This window comes from Talpa occidentalis, unplaced genomic scaffold, assembly GCF_014898055.3.
Source record: "Talpa occidentalis isolate TD23 unplaced genomic scaffold, MPIMG_talOcc4v2.1 talOcc4.6, whole genome shotgun sequence".
In the NCBI taxonomy this organism is placed as follows: Eukaryota; Metazoa; Chordata; class Mammalia; order Eulipotyphla; family Talpidae; genus Talpa; species Talpa occidentalis.
The window spans coordinates 85671156-85696924 of record NW_023604972.1 but is presented as its reverse complement, the minus strand read 5'-3'; the positions used below and the strand labels follow the sequence as shown (position 1 = coordinate 85696924).

The 25769-nt window shown below is 40.7% G+C and overlaps 1 long non-coding RNA gene across 1 annotated transcript; it reads left to right on the top strand.

Annotated features, from left to right (window-relative positions):
- The first annotated feature begins 11172 nt into the window (after nucleotides 1–11172).
- Nucleotides 11173–19678, top strand: LOC129144728 (uncharacterized). Its single transcript, XR_008549224.1, has 3 exons — nucleotides 11173–11274; nucleotides 18938–19003; nucleotides 19283–19678. It is a non-coding gene; the product is annotated as an uncharacterized LOC129144728 (long non-coding RNA).
- Nucleotides 19679–25769: the final 6091 nt, after the last annotated feature.

Here is a 25769-nt window from a genome sequence, read left to right as displayed (position 1 = left end):
TCACACTCCTGTCTATTAGGGTGCACCAGCCAAAAAGGGTTTGGATACCACCCATCTATATCCCTATACTCTGTGTCTCCTTTAAGTCTCCAAATGCAAAACATTTAGATCCAAAGTAAATAGATGGCCTAGGGAGCCAGGCAGACTCTCATGCAAATAAATAACGACCCAAGCCAGAGCCAAAATAAACGGACTGTAGCATAGGGTTTTTCCCAACTTCATAAAATGAAAATTCCTAAGACAAAAGTTGATAGACTAGTATAACCAGTATCTGTATACCAGCCCCCTAGATGTGACATGTGTTTATAGTTTAGCATTTTCTTTGTATGTATGTATCCATTTGATTGTGCTTGTGTGTGTGTGTTTGTGTGTGTGTGTATTTGTGCTGGATGAATCATTTGAAAAGATGCAAATATCTTGATATTCCCAAATATTCCAGCATGCATCTTCTCAGAATAAGGACATTCTCCTACATAATCTTAAAGAAATGATCACCCTAAGCAACATAAGCATAATTAATACAATCTAATATTAGTCCACAATCCAATTCCCCTGCTTATCCCAAGAACAAAGGCATTAGACATGATTGCTGTAACTCTTCAGGCCCTTTTGACATACAGCAATCCTACCAGCACTTATTTCAATGACACTGACTTTTGCTTGTGTCTGGGCCAATTGTCTCCAGAATGTTTCATCCTTAGCACCAGTCAGCTGTGGCTGAAAAGGAGAAAGGTGCACAGCATGGGGTCCATTTCACTCAGCCTGCAGGACAAAGGCTGCTCACCCCTACTCACCACCCCCTCACCCCACATCTTCCCCCTCACATACTTCCATGCAGCTGGCCTCCTTGCTGCTTCCCAATATGCTAACATACCCAGTTCCATGGCTTGGCTCCGATTCTCAGCCTCTCCCACATATCCAAATCAGTGCCCCCCAATTCCTGCAGGTCTTTTCTCACTCAGTGAGACCTTCCTTGAACATTCTACTTAAAATCGCAAACTACCCTTCCCACCTTATTTTTTTTCTTTTCAGTGTATTTTGCCATCTATCTTCTAAGCATTGGAGGGGACGGGAGGGGCTGATGATGTCTGTCACCAGCTGAAATATATACTCCTCCAGAACAGCGATTCTGTGTAATGTGTTCACTGCCACATCCCCAGCTCCTATATCAGTACTAGGCTCAAATCAACAACAAATGTTTATTAAGACCCACTCTGTGCTCCAGATAACAGCAGAGCAGCAGGGCAACCCTCAAAGCTGAAGCAACCTGGCTCTCCAGCCCCTGAGGCCCGAGACCAGTGGGACAGCCGCCATCGAAATGGAGATGGCTCCCAGAAACCAGGTCAGTGCCTGGGGCTGCCTACAACTGGTCAACAAGACTCGCATTTGCTTAAGTTAGGGCCAATCAAGCATCTCACTCTGCTGTCCCACTGTCCCCCTAGAGAATCCCACAGTGGCCTGTGAAGGTCTCTAGCAATCCACTTTGGCCTAACTACACATCACTTCTCACGGTAATCCAGTCTGAGTGCCCCTTGCCAACTTGTCCTTCTCTTTCCCCACAAGCCAACTTCGCCACCTCCCACCACCTACCCTCTAACCTGTCCTCCTCAAAATCATTGCACTGATCTTTCCAAGAAGTAGACATGGCCAACTGATTCTCTAAATTCAAAATATTTTGCTGGCACCCCTGCCCTCACAGGATAAAGCATAAGCACCTAGCCAGAAACAGCACGAGACCCTTCTCAGTTTGACTACTACTTTCCCACCGCATCTTCTGCCACTCCTAACATCACCTGTGGCAACAGTAACTTGTTTTATTAGTTTCTGGAACATCCATGCACCTCATGCCTTGTACTTGCTCCTCTTGCCTAGGACAAACCTCTGCTCCTACCCCTTCACCTCCAGTTCATGGTCTCTGCAAATCTCTTCTCTCCCTTCACGTTTCAACTCAAACGCCACCTCCTCTGAAAACCTTTTCTGACTCCTTGGGTGAGCTTGGACACACACTCCCTTCTGCTATACTCACACAGGCAATTTGGTTAAAAAATACTTTAGCAATGACACCTCACCATTATTAGCTTCTCTGCCTGCCAGTCAGACCTCAGGTGGGTTCTGGAAGGCATATCTATGAAGGGCCTTGGTTTTCGTATCCTCCTAGGCACAGTCTTTGACAAAATCCCTAAGAATTTAATGAATTTGGACAACTTGGTCTACGGAGCTACCTTGCCCTGGGCAGAGCTATTTGTTAAGGCCTTAGGATCAGAACTAGTGACCCTGATCTTCCCTATCCTTATTTTATGGCTCAGGCCTAGAGTTAATAGCAAATGTCCTCATTGTTTCGGTTTGCTCAAACATTATGTAAACCCAACATCAGGCGACTGTTTGACTGGCGACAAACAATTCTGCATTCCAGAGCATGCTGACCCCTTGGCCAGTTTGTTTTGTTTGCTTTTCACTAACAAAGAGGCTCACATTTAATGCTGTGAAAGTCAAACTGCATTCTATAGTCTATCTTGCCCTCCCTCATACAAATGAGAGTGTGTGTGTGAGTGTGTGTGTACGTGTGTACGTGTGCACGCATGCATGTGCATATGAGAAAGGAAGACAAGAGAAGCCACAGAATTAGCCTGGCTGCTGTGCTTCCAGCTAACACTCACTGTCCCCACCCAAACAGAGGACTGTACTACGCACAAGGGAGATTACACACCAGGTCCACAGAGCCAAGGTGGGCTGGTGCTATTTGCACACCATCTGTTTCAAAATATTAACAAACATGGACAACCATATATTGTTGCCTGAACAGCAAGGAGAGACCATTGTCCTTGCCAATTGTCCACTTCATTTTATTTACCTTCTAGAGAAATTATCTTCTTCACTCATCTCAGTCCATACAGTTAGATGTGCTTAACCATTTTGTCATGGTGGGCACTGAATAAATGGCATCATTATAATCTCTCTAAGCAGCTTAGGCTAATTTTCTACAATCTAAGAATGTTCTATATATTAAAATATGCTTCTGTGATTTCTGCCTGTAATCTGTGGCATGTCCACGTGGCTCTATCAAGACTTATAACCATTATTCTCCCCCATGGAAGACCCTGCATTCATACTTTTGTGAACAAGAGAATCCAGAAGGACTCTTAGGCTGTGAGCACACTCATGCTAACAGTTTGCAGAATTTGAGCTGAAGGTGAGTAAGCATTTTTCACAGGGTCTTAAGGCTCCTTCCCCTAGCTGTTAGCATTGTTTTAATTTGCCTGGTTTGAACCAAAGCCAGTTGAATCTCCTCCAAGTTCCAGTTTTGGTCAGATCTCAGGAGACAGCCTGTCTGGTTATTCAAAAAACAAATATCTGCCTGAATACCACCCCAACCTGGAGTCATAGCAAATCACTGATGTCTTGTGACCCCACCATGTCACGCATGGTAGAGGGAAGGGGTAATGACATTAGTGCTGTAATCTCCACATCTGAGGATGCTGAAACCTAAATAAGAAGTCCTGCAAGCAGACAGTAAGGCTACAAAACCTATTTCTCTCTTATATAATCAGTCTCTCCCACCAGGCATCCATGTCCTCTTCGTTTTTCTCTCTAGTTACTCATGGATGTCGCCTCTCATGGCCGCAAGTCGCTTTTGATTGTCTGCAACTATTTAGACAGCTTGTAACTGGCCTGACCCTGATCAGTTCCCTGAATAACTAAGACAGAACTAGAAGAGGGGCCACCATCCACAAGGACTTTGTAATCCAGAAGTGAGACAAAAAAATATAACATGAAAAAGGGCACAGAGATGTGTAGTTGTTATACTATACACACACATTAGGGATCTTTTACTCACTAGGATTTTTTCTACAAATGGGTGAATCATCTTGAGAGTTTCATTTAAGATTTGTTCATGAAGGGGGTAGAAGTGGATTGGGATTTGACTCAGGGCTTTTAGTTATCTACTTTTAAAACATTTAGAAACTGAGTGACTGACTTAAAATGTTTTCCATTTATTACTGTCTGACTTTTCAATTTAGTGAAAAGTTCCTTATCAAATTTACCATTTTCAATATATGTTGAAATGTATAAGAATATGTATATTTTATTATCATAGATATTTCTCTTTTTGTCTTTTCTATAAAAACACTCAGAGAAAATTTTAATGCTAGTTCTCATCCCTCAACACTAGTATAATAGAAGCATTTGGTAATTAGTAGTAGAAACAACTAGTAAAAAGTTGGGTGGGCATGGTAGAAAAACTTGAGCATTGGAGAAATGTGGTATATATTCAAATGTACTACTTTCTCACTGTGTGAACTTGGAAAAGAGTAATAGTTCTTATCTTGTGTTTTTTTTAAAATGGGGAAAAGGATTAATGTACACAAAATATCTAGCATGGTGCTACATTTTTTTACACTGCCTGGAATGCTTTGGGGAATTCAGTATAAATCACTAAAGACCATGGTAACTTAATTCTCTGTTTTTAAGTTAATAAATATTTGTTAATTATTGTAGTATCTTTACAGTAAAAATTATGCTATCTGGCTTCATATGGAGACTTGTGATAATGAGAGCACCTGTAATGGCACAGCCTCATCAATGTCAGATACGTCCAGCTAGTAATAGGAGTTGTGTGTCTCATGGAGGCTTGGCTTAGGAAGGATATCTTTTGAGAGAGGGAATGAAGAGGACATTCTATAAGAGAAATTCATGAGTGACACTGGAAGGACACAGAAACTATAGAGACAAAAGAAATCAAATCCATTAACTCAAACAGAAACTTTCGCACTCAGAGACAGCATGGTAGAGTGGAATGCTCACAGGCTCAGCAGTCAACCCGGGTCCAGATTCCTAATCAGCCATGGTAGCTGTATGACCCTGGCAAAGCATGTGACCTTTCCAAACCTTCTCTTTATCATGGCAACACAGGGATATCTAATAAGCAGTTTGTCTAACAGTTATCATTAGCTACTGTAATCCCCTAATGAGGAGTGTTATCCATTAGATAACAAACAAATGAATCATCCAACTAAAATAAGAGCAAATACTGATGAGCTAGGAAAAAAACACAGAAAATAAACAATGCAGTGATTTTAAATATTAATAAAATTGGAAAATCTGTAGTAAGATTAATCCAAAATAATTATAAAACACAAGGTATCAATAGAGAATGCAAGAGGGACTATTAGAAGTTATTACAGCTATTATTAAAAGGATGTTAGTGGAGCATTATGGGAAAACATGCAAACAAATAAAATTGCCAGTAAAATAGACAAATTTCTGAAAAATACAAACTAGAAAATACAGAAACAAAAAGAAAGTCTAAATGCATCTATTACATTTATTTATTGAATATTTTAATGCATTAATTACCAACTTTATTGAAGAAATAAATTTTTCAACTAAAAGTGTTATCACTAAGAAAGGTGCATGGAAAGTTAACTATTAAAAAATTAATTATATCAAGAGCTACAGGTCTCCTGATATCACACTGAGCCTAAATGCCAATGTAGGGATGTCCTAAAGGAGTTAGTGTATGATAAAAAGTTTGAGTTCATATTTTACTGTCAAGTTCTATAAATATCTCCTGTGCACTTGAAAGTATATTTCTTGCTATCTTTGCTGGGCATAAATTTATATAAAAGAAAAGGCATCCTACCCTATTACTAAAATATATTTGCTTATTTCTTTGTTAGTATTCAATTCTCAGAGGAATATGCTCAAGTCGGCACTACATTTGTTGATTTATTTACTCGACCGTAGTTCTTCAGGTTTTTGTTTTATTTATGTTAAGACTATATTGTTTGGGGAATATAAAAATAAAATTTATTATAAAAAAAAAGACTATATTGTTGACTGCAAATACGTTCACAACTATGGTATGTCTCTCTATTTTATACATATTTTGACTGTGAATTCTATTTTGTCTGAAATTAAATTTACAAACTCTGTTAAAAAAAATTACATCCAAAAATAAAGAAACCGATCTTATACAACTTCTTCAGAAAATCTGAAATCAGTCTAATTCTAAAATCCTACAGATACCACAATTTACAAAATAATATCATTTATAAGCATAGGCACAAGCCTTTGAATAACAGCAAATAAAAATCAGCCATATATAAATAATACTTTATGAACAACTAGATGTCATTGTAGGAATGCAAGGTTAATTCAAAGTTTGAAAATCATTCACTGTGATTTCCACATTAACCAAAAAAAAAATTCATATAATCATCTTTTGAAATGTTACAATCCTCTGACAAAATTCCACATCCAGTCATTATAAAAGCTCTCAACAAACCAGGTATAGAAAGGAGATGCCTCATTTGTAAAATATATATGTATATATACATATATATATGAAAACCTATAGCTAACATGTTGAAATATTAAACATGTCCCCTCACCCCATGATCAGAAATCCAGCAAGGATGTTCCCTTGTACCACTTCCAATCAATATTTTTTCCAGCCAGTACTTTATAACAAGGCTAATTTTAGAAATCACCTCATTCAAGAACTAATGCCTTGACTTCTTGGTCAGTCCAACCTAACTGAAAATGGTGAAAACATCTGAAATTGGGTGACAAATGAAGCCCTGAATGGGCAAGAGGATAGCGATAATAATAAAAATAAATTTAAAATTTCCTTCATGGAAAGATACCCTTATTGTGAGATTTTTTTTTTTAATGGCAGGCATCATTTTCCCAGTTAGTTAGACTCATAACTGAGAATCAGAGGGCAAACTAGCTCATTCACGTTCATATAATGACTAGGAAAACAGGAAATCAAACCCAGCTCCCCCGGCACCATGGTGATGTGCCCTCCATGTCCTTAGCCTCCTGTCTATATTCCAAGAAGCCAATTATACTTAAGGAGTCAAAACTTAGTGGAAAGACTAGAGCCCTCACAATGATGTCAGAAAGTAAAACAGATGTACCACTTAAGGTTTATTATAATAAATCACTCAAAGTAATGCTATAGAAATTTAACAACAGGATTATCAACAATTCTGTGAGTACTGAAAGACAGGGATAATAATCCTGCTTTCCTGGTGACATTGAAGTTTGTCATATACTTGCCCTGTATTTGTCCAAGAGACCCTGGGCAGAGAAGTAAGTCATTCTTTTGTCTTGGATCTGGTTGGAAGTCTCATAGAAACAATGTGGGACTGTCACGCCAGTCACATACATGACTAATAAAGCAATATATTAAAATAGAGTACAATGGTTTTTAAACTATATCTTCAATATAGAAATTCAGTAAAATTACAAAAAAGTCTTTTCATAAAACTGTATTTCAGAACTCCCCTCTCACTCTCCTCTATTCTCCCTACCTCCCTCCCTTGCTCAGACATATATATGCACACACACACTCATCCTGTTGTTTTTCTGCTACTCAGAGTCCACAGTAGCTTAAAACATAAAATTTTTAAGCATCAGGCACCAGGAACTACCCAGGGTATATAAGCCTAGACCCACAGAATTAGAGAAAGAATCCTGTCCAATTTCTAGCCCTCATTCCTGAAGTGGAAGGAAGGCAGGAAGGATTTCTTCATTCTAGACCAGAAGCCAGTAGTCCATGATGGTAATGAAGCAGTCGACTAAATGACAACATATTACACTACTGGATTCAGATGATGTGTCCACAGAGAATGAAAGGGGCACTCATTGCTAAATATCAGGAAACCAGAGTTCACTGGCTACTCTATGAGCTTCAGTAAGCACAAGCATAGCTGTCCAGGTGGAACCAGGCAGAAAAAAAGCTGGGCTACCCCACTAAAATTGTAAACATCACATCAAGATATTCATTAAGTACCTGATGGAATGATACCCTTTCACTGGAAAAGATCAATATAATGGTTTGGGAGGTGGGGTTTTGGTTAGTGGAAGGGGGTATCCAAGTGGAATTAGTCAGGTTTTCTTTCTCCCAGAGTTCCATAATGGCTCACACTAAAATCAAGAACAGGAATTAAGGACTGACTCCTCCAAAAAGACAAGGAAATAAGGAAAACCACAACTGGGATTCACAGCACTCGTTAAGTGTTTTCCTGCAAGAGTTTCACTTCCTGCAGGAGCTGAAGGGTGAGGTCATTTCAGAACGGATATACCCCATTCATGGGCCAGAAATACCAAATCTTGGACAGCAGCACCATCCCAGAACACACAGCAAAACAAAGAAGCAAAAACTAAGCTCCAGAATCATTTCAAGTAGTAATACCATGTCCTAAATTCTACAGAGTATCAATAAATATACTGTTGCACTGATTATACAAGGTTTCCCTGTGCTCTCTAAACAGCTCTATTGTATTTTAAAATGTATATTCTAGCTATGAGAGTTTTAAACATGTATTTGGCTATAATTGTCTTCTTGGAATTCTTAAGAGTTTCTGAGGTAATGCTACAAATAGTCCTAACTCTCCTAATAAAACCAAACAAATACAAACTCCAACTGGAGAAGTTTGCGCTACTTCCTTCTTACTCTTGCCATATTTGTTAAATTAATTAAAACAGGGAGGCCATTAGACCGAGGTGCTTTAGCAGCTTATATAAGCAAATCTAACCTTGTCTGTAAATACCTCAAAGTTAAGAAATCTAAACCTTGCTTTCCCAAATAAGCAGGCACTAAGGTACTGCCAACTGTATCATTTCATTTCTTTCCTTCCTAGTATAACCCCTACCTCTTATCTACCTCTGGCTTGTTTCTGCCCAATTAGAATCCACGTTTGTTCAAATAAATTTGTAAACATTTTACTATGCCTCAGTTTATCTTTTAGCACTCTCAAACTTTATCATACTAGTATGATTAATACCATAATAGTATGGTATTTATTAGAGAACACATACATGTTTCCTAATATTTGAAAGGAAAAGGTGTTTAGGAAAACATCTGGCCCACCATATCCCAACTCTTACCCCACCACCATTTAAAATAAGGGAACTAAGACACAAAGATGTTGAGGGTTGGCCTCGATCATATTTATGATCATGAATCTATCATTTAGACCTCAGTGAATGCTGACCAAATAATTTTAATAGTACTTAACTATAGTCACATAGGTTACCACTCTTCAGCTTGTGAGTGACCAGTGCTACTCAGCTATGATTGACAGAAAAATTAAAACAAAAACTAAAGTTCCATGTCATGTTTAGTCACATAAGAAATTTATTCTTTTGAAGGTTGCCACAAATGCACTATAATTTGGATATTCATATCAGACCAAATACAATGTAGAAACAAAGAAGTGTTCTTAGTTACATGAAAGTTACAATGACAGCCTTCCAAGTATTCACATATATAGAGAAACCTTTTTTAACTAACATTTTATAGGACTGTATTTTTAAAACCACTTTAAAAATGTCTCACTAAAATGAATACATCACTAAATTGGCTAACTGTCTGAAATCTGATTACAGTTTCCTGTACTTCTTCTCCCCACTCCAAGTCATCAGTCCACAATGGATTCTGACCCCACTGCCTGGCAAGAGAGACAAGATCCATCATTTCAATGATGCTCACCTTACTGCCCTCTTGAGAAAATCATTCTGGTCTCTCCCTTTGTCTGTCCGGCACAAATCTGCAGTTCCCTCTTTGGGGTGTAGAGGTCCTTTTGTTTCCCTTGAACACATCTTTCATATCCTCTATAACAACAGCAATTTGATTCCAGATTGTAGGCTCAGCCCTACCCAAATCCACATGAAGAAGTGCACCATCCTTCTACACTGCTACCCACTACAGGTACCAATCTATGAGGAATCTGCATTAAACCAACATTGTTTATTGCCAGTGGACAGAGCATTCCATAGGAAACTTCCCATAACTGGCCAGATGAAAGCCCACTCCTGGCTTCCACCAATATGTATATTTAAAAGCATCCCGTGTGGTAATGCCTTTTCCCAGTGGTTCACTCAGTGAGTTCCATGGCCCAGAGACTGATAAGTCACGGATCTTGGGATCAGCCGACAGCACAGCCAAGGTCAGCAAGGGAGCCAACAAAATGCAGAACCACAGGTCACAGGGTGTAGCCTTATTTACCAGTAAAAAAGAATTTGTATTATTAACTCAATTTTAAGCACTTATCTATCACTTCTATAAAGTTTTCTGCTTCAGAAAAAAATTTTAAAAAGAATTAGGCACAGCAGTCCTCTCCTGTCTCACCACTGTTCCCCTCGGCAGTTTATTTCAGTCAATCCACCTGTTCTGCTCCCCACTTTGTCTCTGGTGAATCTACTCACTGCCTCCTCTTCCCCCACCCCCGCACCTCTGGCCTGCACCCCAGCTCTTGTATGCATAAATAAATAAGAATACTTTTTTTAAAAGAGGAAACTAAGGAAAAATGGGAAATATTTCACTGTTATAAAAAAAATCCTTTAAATGCATGTTGAACAAAAATTGACCATACCTGTAGTTTTTCCTCGTCTTAGTAAGTGGGAGTACCCTCCACTACCAAAAACATCTGAGGTGAAAGACAATTTCAATTAAGTCTTGATAAGCTACACTTGTTACGTATAATAAACCTTAATTTTTAAATACAAGCATAGGTATGAAATTTTTTAAGAGAAAGGCAACTTCTTTTACCATCACAAAAGAAAATCCACTTGAAGGAAGCCAAATTATTGCCCTAATCCAATATCCCCCAGGTATATTGACCCCACCCTGACCTCAGCCCCACTTTACTGGCATTTCCACACGAAACATCAGTTCCAGCTCTTCTCATATATCCTGTCCTTTCCATCACAAAATTGCCCCCCACCCTTGCAATTTCAGCTGATGCTTCCCTACTGCAAGAGCAGAAGGTTCCTTTCCTTCCCAAACTGGCTCGCTCCGCAGCTCCCACAAGAGATCTTGGTTTTATCAATCGTTTCCCACTGGCTTCTCCCTCTCCTGGTCTCCACTTAACTCCTCGCCACTGTGTAACACCAAAACGGCGTTGGCGTCTCCGGACCTTAACACACCCATTTCCTTTTCACTCACACCTCGAACGGCAGGACACGAGGGGCAGCTGTGGCAAACTTGGGGAGCAACCCCGCCCGACCCCCCGCAGCCCAGCTAGCGGGACTCCAGGTGACAGGCAGTCCCAGAGAAGCCAGCGCCCTGGGAAGCCAGATTACCGGGGCTTGGAATGTGGAATCGTTACGCGAGATTTAAGATTTAAAAATTAACTGACAGTTCACTTGATTCGTTAAATACTGGAGAACAACAAATACCTCTGCTGGTGGGTCTCAGCCCACGGCGCCGTGTCTGGTGCACTGGCTGTGAGTTCTTTGCCGTAAGTCTTTTCGCCTCGCCAGGTAAGTCACTGCCGTAAGGCAGTATTGTCCTAAACTGTCGTAAATAGTTGGCAGCGTTTGACAGCTTGGTTTCAACAGACGCAGTCCCCCTATTTGCATATTTTATAAATCTTAGTCCTCTAAAGGTCTGTACGGTGATGAGTAGGGTGGTGGTCTTCAGGTTGTGGATAGTAACAGCTATGTGAATCGACTTGATAGAAAATGCAGTTACCAGCGATAAAAGTTACCAAAAGTTGGAAATAAGAGAATAAAACACCAGATTGCACACTACACTAGAATATAACTATCAGTTGGCAAGTTGTGAGCACGGTCATCTCTACCTCCATCAAAATCAAAGGTTTACCAAATTAGGCAAATATAAAAGAGACGACTAGTAATTCACAACAGTCTTCGAGAGCGTTGTCAATTCTTCAGCTAATTTAGCTACAGCAGCTTTTTTGCTAATGCTGCCTTTACCAAATTTACCATACGTTGTTAGAAATTGAATACAAAAGAAGAATTTAGTTACTTCTGTTCCCCCAAAACATTACTCATGATGAGTAAAAGTTTCCAAATAAGAGGATGCATTTTGTAACTAACCTTTGTTGTGCTCTGTGAAAGCCTTCTTAAGCTTTGTTTGCTGCAGGCATATTGTCCTGTGTCAGGTGATAGACCCTTCTAAATTCTATGAAAAGTGTGGGAAAACTCTGTCTTCAATGCCCTAGGTCTGTTTCTTCTCCAGTCTAGTTAGTGTGTTTCAAAATAGGAAACCAGCTCTTTGGGCAAATCTGTCAGCTCCTGAAAGCCATCAATTATAATGTTACAATCTGGAAGAAACTTGCAACCAAATTTGAAACCACACTGTCAGCCGCTTACTTTATCTTTTGAAGGTTGCACCTGCTAGATTGAAGCCAGTATTATAAGAAAGCAGGCCTGCTTGTCCTTCAGGCTGCAGAAACCTTGGAATGTAAATGATAAATTCATAGTGGGCGAGTTACAGGTGCTTGCTTTTCTTACTTTCACTTGACATTGGTTCATGTCAGGTGAATTTTAACTGCTATTTCTATTTCTCCTTCCAATTTGAGATGAGAACTATTGCTAGTCAAGAGGACAGCAAGCTCCTTTGTTTCGAGTTAGTTCCCCTCAAAGATGTCTCCTCCTACTCCCACTTCTCTATTCCCTGTGATACCTTGGGCTTGTTCCACTCCAGGACTCAGCACACAGCATGTGATCCACAAAGTTGCCTCAGCCTGTGAACGTCTCATTTTGTTCTCCTCCTCCCTTGGTCAAAAACAATTTAAAAAGAACAAGTGTATTGAATGAAAAATCTCCCTTCCACACCATAGTCCCTCAGTTAAAGACCCCTCAGTCTCCTAGAAGACAACCTATACCATCTTCATGGGTGCCCTCTCAAAATTTTCCCTCACAAATATACATGTTATTAATACTTTTTATAGAAATGAAAGAATACAATGCACACTCTTATCCTCCTTGGATTTTGTTAACAATATTCAGTAACTTGTAAATCTAAATTGATATATGCCAAGCCCTTATAACAGTGTCTAACTCATAGTAAATGCTGAACAAATGTCCCCTCACAGAAAAATGCACGAGCATAGAAGAGTTTTACCAATTAGATGCCAGGAAAACACTATGATTCTCTGGGGCCAGAGCTTAAAGGTGTTTTCTCAAACTTACATTCCCAGAGAAAGACTGGCTGCAGACATGGCTGTCTCCTCACCCCCTGGTGTGCCCCAAGTCCACGCTCTTCTAAGTGAAGTCCCTCACGTCTCCTCTGAGTCTAAATAACACACAGAAGAGGAAAGCCTTCATATTGGGGTTTACTATGCCCATTTTTGGAAAACTGAGAAAGAAATGCTTCATTGCATTTTAATTTTGATTACATTGTTGGAAAAATAGAGTTTCCCAGATATCATAAGCAGTATTGAATCAACACCCCAAACAACTTCACCCAAGCTGGCTCCATTCTGCACTAGGTCACCAGGTGTTTCTAGAAGGCAGTGTGGAGACTTCCTTGCCTTGGCTCCTGTCCCAGCCACTCTGAGGGGGTTCTCTGAGAAGTAACAGGAGGTGTAATTAAAAAGTTAATCAGGGCGAGGACAAGGTTGTGTGCCAGTGCCTTTGAGAGGTGACTGAGAGGTCTCTACTCCTCACAAGCAGTTTTCAGTTAGAAAACACTGACTGCAAGCTCTGAAGAACATGTGCCCTGTTCACAATTTTCAGTTCCCTAACCAGCGAGGTGGGCAGAACTCCCTGCCCACCTGTTTTGTTTGTACAACCTGATAAGCGTTTCATTTGGGGGACTTAAATTTGCTGCTTATGACCAACTTACCCAGAATCACCTTGTCAGGCCGGGCAATAATTGGGGGCAGGGTGGGAGGGAGACAGGATGAGAGTTCCTTGAATATTGAGTTCTTTGGGTAACTATGAAATTTGGGGAGCTTGTGACTGCATTTAGGAGGTAAACGGGTCACTTAACATTGACTTTTCTGAACAAATAGTTGAAAGTCTGTTTCAATTCATTCCCCCTAGAAAATTTTTCTTTGCAAATGCACAGGGGTTCATGGACTTGAGTGCACGTGCAAACACACACACACACACACACACACACACACACACACACAGAGCCAGCGACTGAAAATTGGGAGAAACACTATCACAATGGCATTCCTGATTCTCCTAGAGGCAGAAACATGAGATCCTTGACCCTTTCGTGTTACTCACTGAGAGGCTCATGTGGGGTGAGAGACTGGGTCAAAACAGGGCCTACATAGACAACTGTTCTTCCACTGACTCTCCAAAACATTTCCCAAAGCCCTACAACAGCCGATGCACATCCACATAACTGCATATGAGCCGCCTCTCCTAACAGCTGCAGCTTCTTACCCAGTCTGTCACATAGACTAGCACAGAGACCCTGCCAATGAGACAATCCAAGAAGAGGTGAGTGAACAGGGCATAGTTCACCTAAAGGGGCACTTGGCCAAGCCACCTGGGCCAACAGAGATCCAAGGATCACTGAATGACCTCACTGTTCTGAACCTAAAACAACAGGAAACCTTGGTGAGCAAAACAATAAGCAGACCAGCCTCCTAGAGTCCTAGGTGTGAATGCAAAGCTGAGGATCAGAACAACACCCCCAAATAGTGTGGCAAGGCTCAGAATGACCTGGAAAGGAAGGTCAAGGACGCTCTGTGTGTCACAGATGGAGGGTGGGCTGTGGGCTGAGCATTGTGCTGAAGGCAAATTGATCAAGTCCCTGTGCAGATGTGGAGAGGATGGGGCATGCATTTCGGGAAGGGATCAGACACTCTCCAGGGAAGGATGGATGACAACTCTGTGCAGCTGTCTGGAAAATTCAGGCCTGTTGAATTGTTCCAGTGACTTTAGGGAATTAAGATGTTTGGGTAAGAGTTACAGACAAACCTCTGAATTTAGTCTAGTTTCCAGTTGCTCAGGCTAAAAATCTTGATATCATTCTTGATAGCTCTCTCTCTCTCTCTCTCTCTCTCTCTCTCTCCCCCCCCCCCTCCTTCTCCTCATCCTCCTCCTCCCCCCCCCCCACACACAAACACAATCACACAATCAATAGGAAATCCTGTCGAGGCTATTTTGAAAATCTATTACAAGTCTGTCTATTTCTCACTCTTCTGCCACCACCCTAGTCTAAACCACCAATATCTTTTGTCTGTTACTGAAATAACTTCTCAGGATTTTGTTTCCACCTTTGCTCCCTTACTGCCCACACGACAGTCAGAGAGGTGCTTTAAAATGTAATTCAGACAGTGTCCCTTCTCTGCTGGAAGCATTCTGGTATCTCCCATCTTACTTAAAGGAGATGCCAGCTCTTTCTACTGCTTTACAAAGCCCTATAGTCTGGCCCAGCGTTACTTGGCCCTCCTCTCCCACTGTTCTCAGTCCCACTCACTGGCTCCAGCCACACTGGCCTTCTCATCCTCCTTGAACTGACCAGGCCCACTCCTACCACAGGAACCTCTTCAAATGCAGATCCCCTCACTGGGGAGCTCTTTCCCAGATATGGTCCTGACTCATTCCCTCAGCTCTTTCAAGCATTCTTCAGATATCAACTTCTCAGAAGACTCTACCTCATCTTCAATTGTTGATATACAAATCCCCTTTGATTTGCCACATTTTTAAAATCAGTTGTCACATTCCAGGGGATTGAGGTTGTACAGGGGGACTGAGACAGTACAGGTCACTGAGTAGTATAGAAAGACTGGTATAGTAGAAATGACTAGGGTAGTAAAGAAATCCTAGGCAGGAAACAGTTACTCTCCCTGAAGGGTTAATTTGCATAGTCCTTTTTGAGCAAGGGACTATGTATCTATTTTTTTAATTGCGATAACATTGATTTACTACTTTGATAGAAGTCATCTTTCCCTTCACAGTACTGGGCACATGGTATGCTCTTGAGATATGTATATTGGACGCCAAGCACCTTCTTGCTGTGGGGAAATTATAACTCAGCTCTTATTCTCCAGGCATGATTACCACAGAACAAACATACCAGCAACATAATGCCACATGGAAACTTCAAGCAGGAGGAGGTCTCGGAGCTATCGGGAAAATAGGCAACTAGATTTCAACAATGGAGTGTCCATGTGACATACAAAAATTGGTCACTAGGTGGCAGGATGACATTTGCAAACTAACGACCAGTAGCTGGATACTGTGTAGGAACTAAACTGACACCAGGTGCCAAAATTCCAGACTTCCTGACAGATATAAGAGATTCTTGTGCCAAAGTGACCATCAAGGAGAAGAATAATAAATAAGTGTTTCCTTTGGTTTAATGTGAACTCACTCATCTATGGCTGTTTAGTTTGTTTTTCTCTTGCTTCCAGAATTATGCTGGAACTGTCACCTTCCTTTCCCTATTTTATCTCTGGTGCCTGACTCCCTAGGTCCTTGCTCTATCTCAGCCACATACTTTAAGCAACTTGCTTAGCTTTCTTGTATTTCTTTACCCAGAAATGACTGCTCAGAGTTTATCCATAAAGATTAAATAATGTCTATAAATACTTAATACTGAGAAATAATAAATACTATATGCTAGATATTGTTTTTTTCTCAAGAAAAAAAAAGACTTTTTTGTCCAGCCTCTTAAGAAGATGTTAAATAGTTGGCATTCTAAGTCATATTTTTAAGTGTCCAATCCCAATTTTACATTACAAAGGAATGTCCAATCCCAATTTTACATTATATGCTTTATAAGCATATAAAGACACCCCACAAAAGGAGTGTATTTTTTGGAACTATGAGCAAGGGTCAGGCTATTTTCCTGTAGAATTCTGGAAAGAAGGTGGGCCACATGCTACCCCAGGGAAAATCCAATACTCCAGGTCCCCAGCTCCCTACTCCATCCCCTGGAGGGAAACAGAATGTGAGACCTGGGGGCATAAGACCAGAACAACCTGTCATGGGTCTTGACTGTAGTGACCAGTCAGTCATTCCCCATGTCAGCACACCATATTGTAATCACAGCTGACTTCTCCAAACACCACAGAACTACCTTGTCTTGGGCTGTACATTTTTTTTTTTTATCAAAAGACACAGCCAGGGATAGTTCAATGTCAATCCCAACAGTGGTTCTGACACTGACTCACCTAAAGCAAACTTTTTTTTTTTGTCATTTGTTAGGTTTTCTATTGGTTCTTAGATATTTGATGTAACATTTGTTTCAAAGCTGTAAGTCAGCTTCACTTTACACAGTAGATACATATAGTTAAATTTTTTAAAAATCCTGTCATCAAAAAATGCTGATTTGGTTACAATTTAAAGGAATTCTAGGGCCTCCCCTGGTGGCGCAGTGGTTGAGCACTGGGCTGTGAAGCTGCCTGCAGCCTCTGCAGCGCCAGTTCAATCCCCTGCCGGCACCAGGAAGGGTCCCACATGGCGCAACAGACCTCTCCTGCCACGCCCGCTGCTCTCCTCAGCAGTGTATTTCGTCAGTCTGCCTGTTCCTGTTCTGTCTCACCCTCCCGCACTTCTGACTGTACCAGTGCTAGTATAAATAAATAAATGGTTTTTTTTTTTGAAAAAATAAAATAAATAAATAAAAGGAATTCTATGATGGGGTAGTCACAAATAAACTGGGTCCTTTCATAAAATAAGTTGTATAAATCATTTATATAAATGAATAACATAAATAAATTATGTAAATAATTTATATAAATTTTTATATTTATATCAATTACATAAACTTTTTTTTTTTTTTGGTGGGACCCTCGCTGGCGGCCGGGGAACGAACCAGCGCTGCAGAGGCTGCAGGCAGCCTCGTAGCCCAGCACTCAACTGCTGCGCCACCAGGGGAGGCCCCATAAACTTAAATTTTAATGGCAGATTTCTTTAAAGCAAATTAAACTGTATTTAGAAAGAGAAAGGGGAGTTTTGGAATTTCTTCTTTCTCCTTCTCCTTTACCTTCTCCTTTTTTTTCTTCTGTTTGTTTACTAATAATAAATTACAACAGAAACTATGTTCCAATGAAGAAGACTGTGCTAGAATTAAAGTTACAATTGTAACAATTTCCTCATACTTAGTTATGGTTGCTTTACTCTCTGTGTAAATATTTTTTTTCTCTTACCTTTATATCTATTTATGGCTTGTCTGGCTGCAAGTCACCCCTAATCACAAAATAAGGTATTCCAGCGAAACCTTCCCTAAGACAAAGGGCCTGAAATAAAGAAGCAATTACCACTAATTTTTATGTAAATTTTTGAGCATTCCCAGGCCCAAAAAATAACCTACCAAATAACACATGAAATCTAAAATAACACTAACATACTATAAAAGCAGGAATGATAGGAGATGTGCTATCCATATACACATATATATGTAGCCTGTAGAAAGCAGCTGCTAGGAAGGGCTTGGGGGGCCACTCCTGCTGTTCAGGGTAAGAACACGTCCTTTCCTGTGCCAAATTCATAGGAAATCATTTCTGTTTTCTAAACACTCAAAGGTCTGAGTCCCTGATTGCACCTCTGTGTCATAATCTGAGACTTCTACAGAAGATGTCTTGTACAGAACTTGCTGAATTCTCCCAGTCATTGACTCACTCTCCATGGCCTCTATTGAGGTGGCTGCAAAACAGACACTGAACACAGTTTTGCTTTTTGACTTTTGTTGTAAGAGCAAAAATCCTGTCCAAATTTCTTTCAGTTTATTGAAAACAAATACAAATGTAAGTCTTCTTTTAAAGTGAAGTAGCTTTTGGAAAGCAGGGGATACCTGTCTGTTTATTCAACAACACAAAATGGGGCCTCCCCGGTGGCACAGCGGTTGAGCGCTGGGTTGCGAAGCTGCCCGCAGCCTCTGCGGCGCCGGTTCGATCCCCGGCTGCTCCCCGGCCACCAGAGGAGGGTCCCACATGGCGAGCAGACCTCTCCTGCCGCCCGCTGCTCCCCTCAGCAGTGTACTTCGGTCCCTCTGCCTGCTCTGCTCCCCGCTCTGGCTCTGGTGAATTCTCTCACCCTCCCGCGCTTCTGACTGTACCCAGTGCATGTATAAACAAAAACAAACAAACAAATAAATAAATAAAACATGCCTCTATTAAAAAAAAAAAAACACAAAATGTATTTTCTCTTCCTCATTGAAAAATCCCAAGACCCACAAATTCATAGCTTCCTATTTTCTTCTCCACAGGCCCCAGATACTGGCATCTCCTTTCAAAAAGAAAACGCCAAAAGCTAAATGTATACCATCTCGGAGGTGAGCTGTCTGTGCTGTTGGTCACCCTTAGGGCTGTGAGCACCCATGTGCCCACTCACTGACTTACTCACTGCAATCCCACTGACCAGGCTCAACTTGGACCCAAAATCAGAGTCAGCTTTCCTCTCTGACCACCAGTTGCTGACCCCTCAGTCATCTGGTAACCCCACAGAGTCTCAGAAAAACGGGCATCTATGAAACAAAAGTTCTAAGAAGAGGAAATGAATGGTGTTGTCTGGACCTTCCAGACACTAAGAAATGTGATGATCTCTTCTACAGAAAAGAAGTTCTGGGGACTCCTTGGTGGCAAAGGCGGTTGAGTGCAGCGCTGTGGAGCTGTCTGCAGCCTCTGCAGCATGGGTTCGATCCCGGCCGGCCAGTGAGGGTCCCACATGGTGAAGCAGACCTTTCCTGTCATGCCTGCTGCTCCCCTCAGCAGTGTATTTCATCAGTCTGCCTGTTCTGTTCCCCGCTCTGTCTCTGGTGAATCCTCTCATCCTCCTGCGCATCTGGCCTATACCCCAGTTCTTGTATAAATAAATAAATCTTTAAAAAAAAATAAAGTCACTGAATTTGGCAGTGCTGGAACCAAACTTCTCCCCCTTTACTTCCCTTTCCCACAGAGATGCACTTGTTTGCCCAAAGCAGAAGTCCTGGTTCTCATAAATGATATTAATAAAGCCTATTTCAAATAGTTGATATTTTTTTCTTCTGCGAGGTTGGAACATATTGAAGATTTGGGGGTTTAGGAGAAAGATTTAAAGCTCTGCTTTAAAATGGGCAGAAGTTGGGGCCTCCCTGGTGATGCAGGTGTTAAAGTCTCAATGATATCAAGCTATCACCAGCCACTATGGCATGAGTTCGATTGACCCACATGGCACAGCAGACCTCTCCTGTCTTTCCCACTGCTCCCCTCAGCAGTGTGTTTCAGTAGATCTGCCTGTTCTGCTTCCCACTTTATCTCTGGTGAATCTTCTCACCCCCCAGTACCTCTGGCCTACACCCCGGTTCTTAGATGCATAAATAAAAATAAGTCTCATAAAATGGGCAGAAGCTGGTCTATGAGAGTCAAATCATCTCTAGAAATACGTTTAGAAAACAAGAGCAAGGATTCAGATTTTACCACAATAAAAATCTTTTCTACAGAGCTGCCTCCTTTTACTTTCACCTCCTCAGCTCTTCCCCCAAATCCCTTCGTCTTCCACCCAGGGCACCCATACACATCTGGCTGCTCAAAACTTACATGATTAGAGAGAGCCACCTCACGGGAGGAAGCAGCAGCAAGCATTGATTGGGTATGCAAACCTGGCAAGCCACCTTAATTAGCTTCTTTGTATGTACAAATATTTTCTCTCAGCCTACTTAACAATCAGCAGTCATGGTGTGCCCTAATTACAATGAGAAATTGGACCTGGGGCAGCCCCCTCCTGCTCCATCATTACAGAAGACTATTCACACTGGCCTTTGCAGTGAATCCATCTCCTTAGCTCTGGAAAGTCACTACAGCTAACGGTGGTCACTGGTTGTGAGCAGGGAAGCCCGTGGTGGTCCACAGCTCAGGCACGCAATGGCCCCAGCAGCAGCTCAGAGCTGTAGATCCTGCACAATTATGAAAATACATTCATGTGAAATGAAGATCAGCCCACAGGCCTGGGGACCAAGTCAGCATGTCCTTGGCATTTACTAGGTCCAGATGTCTTTATCTTCTAGGCAGGAAGTCAAAGTCTGTCCAGATGGCATCTTGATTGCTTTGGGCCTGGCTGATTAAATTTCTAAGGCTGACATCTCTTCCAAATACCCACTTTAGCCTATGAAAATGTGGTTGTCAAGTAAGTGCCAGGAAAAATCCTACAGCCCATTGCTAACTGGGAAAGGCCAAAAGCTGCAAACTGGGAAGCTAAGTGCTGAGATGTCCACGCCATGCAAACTGCCTTTCACATGGTTGGAGTTCCAGGAGACTCTGCTACAAGCAAGGGAATTTCTGGAGAGGCAGTGTGGCCAGGGCCAGATCATGGCTCCAGGATCGGACATCACTGTAAAGAACCCCGGCCACTCTGCTTTCTGACCTGTGACCTTTGGCTACCCCAAACCACTCTGGCCTAAATTTACTTACCTTCAAATTTCGAATAGCAATAGCACTGATTTCAACAAATTAACCCTAAAATTCTAAGAGTTAATGCACTTTGAGTGCTTCCAATAGTGACCAGCAGCTCATGAAGGTTCCCTGCTTTACATTGTGTAAGCAGTCAGTTATTTTTACACCAAACTTGACTTTGTCTTCTGAGAAGCTGCTCCTCAAAAATCCATCTGAAGAGGGATGATCCTGTACCTCTGAATACATAGTGATGTAAAACTGCATGTTTTGCAAATAAAATCTAATAAATAAATGAGTTGTACAAAGGCGAGGCAGCAGCTGCTCGCTCCCACAACCTTTACACCAGAAATAATAGATAATTCTTCACAGCCCTTGATGGGTACCCTTCTTTCATAAGCAGTCTTGAAAAGTTAGCAAGGAAATGGTATTTATCTTTAATAGATGTTGAGAGTCTGAGAGGCTCATGACTCGTCCAAGGTTACGTATGTAGCTGGATCTGAAGATGGTGTCCCATAAAGGCTGCTGAACTCCCATTTGCTCTTAATGCTTCTCACCTGAAGATGTGAGGACTGCACATGGAGCAGAGGAATGAATAAAAGCTGCCCTCATATGACCACCATCCTGCCCATAACATATTCTCCAGTTGGACCAATGGGGTGGTCGGACGTTCACTGAAATGAAGAAGGGACACCACGTTGCCATTTATGACATTGACTTCTACCTCTTCACTAGCTCGAGAAATGTTCCCTTCCATTCTTCTCTATAAAGGGCTCTAGGAATTCAGTCTAATGCTATGCTCAGAGTAAAAGGCCTGACAAGAGACAGAAAGTGAAATATGTTCCAGAAGGTCTAAAAGCAATAGTTAAATAATAATATGTTAATCTCAACTCTTACGAATGTCAGATTTATGTTGTTCTTTTACATTTGTAAAGAAAAAAAATGGTAGGGTTGTATTGAATTATTTTAAAATGTATTTTCAGCTTTAAATTTTCTGATTTTAATGTAGTTCTATTAGGACCACTTTATTTCAGACTTGAGAGTTTATCTCAGAATCCCAATTCCCAGTCCCACACTCTAGTCCCCATACCCTTCTGCCTGTTAATGTCATATTCACTTAAAGCTTGTAAGAAAAAACCCTAAGGATACTTTTAACATTACTGCCTTTATAAAATACGCCAGAAAAGAGAAGTTAGTGGGTAGCACTGAGCTTAGGGTCATTTAGAAGTTAACTTGACACATATTCTAAAAATGTTACACATATTTCCAGAACCACTTATGTATAACCCAGTGACCACAGATAATAGTGAAATCCAGATTTGAAGAAATATTCCAATGTCAGACAGTTTTTTAAGTCATTATAATACAGACTCACAGGGAGTAGATATTTCTAATATCCATCATCTTGGGAAGAGGTAGAAACTGGGCTGGAAATGCAAACTGACCCTGGATCTAGAAAGGAAGATCTCCCCCTTTCCCTGAGTATAGAAGCCATGAAGGCTTGGGCTCTGAGGTGTGAAAAAGCCTGACATATTTTTTGCGATGGAGGGAAGTTGGCGATGTCATGTACTGGGTCTGCTTTGAGGGTGGTGGCGTTGGCAGTTGTGCCATCAATAATAGGGGGAAAATTGCATTCTGGAGCAGCAGGATCAAGGATGGTATGTGGGGCCAATAAAACAGCTGAGCTCAAAATCAAGCAGGACATGAGGACAGGGATGTCCCCTGTCCAGGTGGGAGAAGGCCATCAGCTTCACTTGCTGTTCTATCTGGTGACTCCATAAGCACCATCAGTTACAAAGGCAGCAGTGAAGCAACTTGACAAGAATGCAGAGGGCTCTGTTCCGAAGTGCCTACAGGGCATCCCACCCTCAGAGATAGGGGAGGGCCTGAAGAGGAACTTCACTTCTTATTTTTATGGCTCTGAACTTTTTTTGGTAATAATTTGGTAAAATAAATAAATATGGAGAAATATAATGATGAGGAGTGAAACTGACATTAACTATATTAGAATATTCAATTTGAAGTTGAATTTCATATGCAAGTGGATGTAACCTAATGGGGTGGAGAGGAAGGCAAGCATGACCCAAAAGCAGAACAGAAACTACACATACAGAAGGGGGAAATAAAGGTGGCCTAACTATGAACTATAATAGAAATTAAACATCTAGTTCTTTACTAAAGTTGGACAAAAGCATGGTTTGTACACTCTGTGAAGAAAGTTAGTTAGCCTCTGGGTTACTGAAAGAAAGAACTTGAAGAGTCACGCTGGTATCTGAGCGCCCAGCACCACTGCGCAGCTATAATATTTTAATATATAATAATTCCCTGTGGAAACAAAGGGAAATGAGAGCTCTCAGATATGATGAGGACAGTTCTATGGGGTCAGCCATGGGGGTCAGCTGCCCTAAGAGATAAAATATTTGGAAACCTGGTGGAATAAAAGACAGAACACAACCAAGAATGGTTAGGATTTTTATGTGAATATCTAATAGAAGGAGAATTTATGAAAATTTCTGGAGTCCACAAATCTGTTATTTCCCCATTAACATGGCAGCTGGTCAGTAAAAATAAATGAGTTTCAGGTGACTTTTCTCATCTTCTTCATCTCTTGCTGTCTGTATCTCTGCAAGGACTAGTTCTTAGAATGAATGGGGCCAGTCCCACCTATTATCAACATTGTAAAGGAGTTGGGATTGCAGTGATCATGATGCCTATTGCTTCCAGCAACCCTCTCTATTTATGCTTGCCAACAAGGGGTAAGATCACCTGGAGCAGGAAAGAGCAATTCCCAACTAAAAGCAAATATAACTCCATGTTATTGTTTCAGGTCAATGGCCATTATATGTGAAATGGAAATCATTGTTTTCAAATAGAGTAATAGGATTTTACATGATGTACTTACAGATAAGGCAGTCAACTCCTCCATTTTACAGATGAGGAAGTTAAGACATAGAAAGTCTGTCCCAGTGACACACAACTAATTAATGGCAAGGTCAGGACTAGTATTCAAGGCAGTACTTTTCCTGGGAGATGTGGAAAGTAAACAGTTAAAGATTATAATGAACTTGTCACTAAATTGGAGGATTTTCAACCTAGAAAGGAAATGATTCAGGAACACAGTAACTATTTTCAAAAGGTATTTGAAAAGGGCTTTAACTTGTTTTATTGGTCCAAGAAAATGAGGGTCATTGTGTGGAAATTGGAGGAAAGATTATTAGTGTTCTAGTACAAGACAAAATCTTGAACAGTCCAAATTTTCCAAAACAACTTGTTGGGGGATACTAAGTTTCCTGCCACCTGAGACATTTCCAAACAGTCTGGAAGATAATGTATATTTTTGTCTACCGAAAGTGGTGGCCTCAGCGGTATGGAAGCGAGAAGTCAGGCATGAAAATCATGTGAATGGAATGACCTTTAAGAGTATGAGATTCTTTACAACCTGGGACCAAATAAGGGTTCCATTCTTGCCTTCAAACTCTAAAAACTATCTTCCCATCTGTTTGCAATAGTTTAAATTTTAATCTATTTCATATTTCAGGGTATTATGCCCTGAATATTTGATTTGAATGCTGTGGCAGAAGGTCACTCATATTCATTTATTTTCTTTTACTCTTATACACTTACAGTGAGTCTTTTGAATCCATTATGCAAATATATTCAAATCACATGCAAATAGCATGGTCTCAGAAAATGACAAAATCTTATGGCCTTAACTGAGCCATCAAACCTTTCTTTAAGAAGGAAAGTAATACGCATTTTCAAAGTCTCTGGGGCAGTAGACAATTTCTGAGAGTGGTATTTACATGACATTGGAATTGGTTACTCAGAGGAGTCTTTGCCACACATTCTTCATATTATGTAGAAATTAAGGTTAAGAAAACATTTTCCTGTATATGATCCTATTTGATCCTCATAATTACCCTTTGAAGTAGGTAAAACAGAAATTGGGATTCTTGTCCTATTTCTCAGATGAGGAAATAGACTCAGAGAAGTGAAATGACTTATCCATGTTCATTCAGTTGACAAAGGGTGGATCTGAGACAGAACAAGACCCTTCCAGTTCAGAATTCTTCCCCTTATACCTTGGTTCATGCCTTTAAAAAAGATGGTGTGTCATTGGTTTGGGTTTGTTTAGACTGTGTTTTGCCAAAAGCATCTTCAGATAGCATTTTAAGGGTGACCAGAAAAGTCTAAATATGTGTAGAGTTCTCGCATAGTGGCAAGTACATAGTTTATTGCTTTTTAGCATCTGCTCTGAAATCTCTAGAGGAAGAACTCTCTTAATCCTACCTACTCTCTTCCTCCTTCTGGAGGTAAAAGTCATTCATAAGCAATGGGGAATAATAGCACAGTCTTTACAGTGAAGAGTATGTGGATCTGAAGTCCTATCCACCACTTTTAATTATGTGGCCTTGGAAAGGTCATTTAGGTTGTCTAAGCATCAGTTTCTACATCTGTAAAGACAGGGAAATGATAGCATTTTTTGATAAAATATGTGTTTATATATGTGTGTGTGTATATAAAATATATATATATGGCATGGCCCAGTATCTGAAATATAATAAGTGCTCACTAAATGACAGCTGCCAGAATCATTGTTCTAGCAGTGGTAATACAGCATTCTTAATAGTGGTAGTATCCTAAGTCATTGTGAACTCATATACTAAGAAGTAT